The sequence below is a fragment of the Mustela putorius genome, unplaced genomic scaffold, assembly GCF_011764305.1.
Source record: "Mustela putorius furo isolate JIRA1106 unplaced genomic scaffold, ASM1176430v1.1 tig00003962_pilon_pilon_pilon, whole genome shotgun sequence".
NCBI lineage: Eukaryota > Metazoa > Chordata > Mammalia > Carnivora > Mustelidae > Mustela > Mustela putorius.
The window spans coordinates 18,634,554-18,636,036 of record NW_025422106.1 but is presented as its reverse complement, the minus strand read 5'-3'; positions in this window follow the sequence as shown (position 1 = coordinate 18,636,036).

The following is a 1,483-nucleotide window of genomic DNA, read 5'->3' as shown; positions in this document are numbered from 1 at the left end:
GGAGCCTGGTTGTCCTTCTCTCTGTCCCTCTATCCCTCCCCCCCATCCCTGCCCATTTGTGCTCTTATGCTCCCTCTCTCTCAAATAAATAAAATCTTAAGAAAAAAGAAAGATGAAGGAATTGAAGTTAATATTGAAAAATGTTTTGGAAAGTTTCCAAAAATTTTGTTTTTGGTAGTTATACGGTTATTTGTCAAGGTTTATAACATTTACTTTACATCCCATTTAGTCTCAGTTCTGTGTTTAAATGGAACCACAGCCTACCACCAACAATGCTTTCCCATCATTGAGTTCACTGTTTTGATCCATCACTAAAATAAGATTTTATCAACTTTTTTTCTAGAAAAGTTCTTTGTCCTATATTCCCTGATTTTTTTTAATGTTGCAAATATCATATCTGTCTCTCTTATACTTGCACATATCCTGAATAATATTCTTGGGCCACATTTTCTTCCTTTTCGAATTTATCTTCTGACATTGAACCTTGCTTTAGGTCTGAGACAGATTCCCAATTCCACTCCACCCCATTTAGTCAACTTGCTTTGTCTGTCTGGTTGTCTGAAGAATACTTTCTTTCACTTTGGTGTTTGGCTGCTTAACTGGGATAGAGATTTGTGTCTACCATTCTGTGTCAGCCTCCCCCCCCCCCCGCCCCTTCCTGGAATATGATTTGTTATTTCCACCTGTAACTCATTTTTTCATTTATAAAAAAGACATTTTCAAAAATTATTTCTTTGAATAATCTGTTTTATTTGGTATGTTCTTTACTTCAGGGACATCAATTACCTTTATGGTAGCTGCCTTTCTTCCTTACTATTATTTCTATAGTCTAGGGATTCCCCAAAGTCTATAAACTAACATAGATTACAGTCATGGAACGGTGACACTGTGACGGATTGGCAGAAACAAATTCAGTCCAGGTCTCCTAAGAATAACAAAGATAGGGGCACCTGGGTAGCTCAGTGGGTTAAGCCTCTGCCTTTGGCTCAGATCATGATCTCAGGGTCCTGGGATCGAGCCCCACATAAGGCTCTCTGCTCAGCAGGGAGCCTGCTTCCCCCCCCACCCCCCATCTGCCTACTTCTCTGCCTACTTGTGATCTCTCTGCCAAATAAATAAATAAATCTTTAAAAAAAAAAAGAATAACAAAGATAAAACCCTTTTGAAGATGAGCTCACAGTTCAAAATTACAAACGCATGAGAAAAAAATCCCCCAGGAGGGAAATTCAGTAGATAGGACAAGCGGCAGAATTAGCTCCCCAAGAACATCAAATAATGACCGAATACAGATTGTAGACTTTGGTTTAAATACTTAGAAATGGGGCGCCTGGGTTGCTCAGTCTTTAAGGTTCTGCCTTCGGCTCATGTCAGGATCATCGGGTCCTGGGACTGAGCTCCTCATCTGGCTCCCTCCTCGGCGGGAGGCCTGGTTCTCTCTCTTCTACTCCCCTTGCTTGTGTTCCCTCCCTTGCTGTGTCTCTCT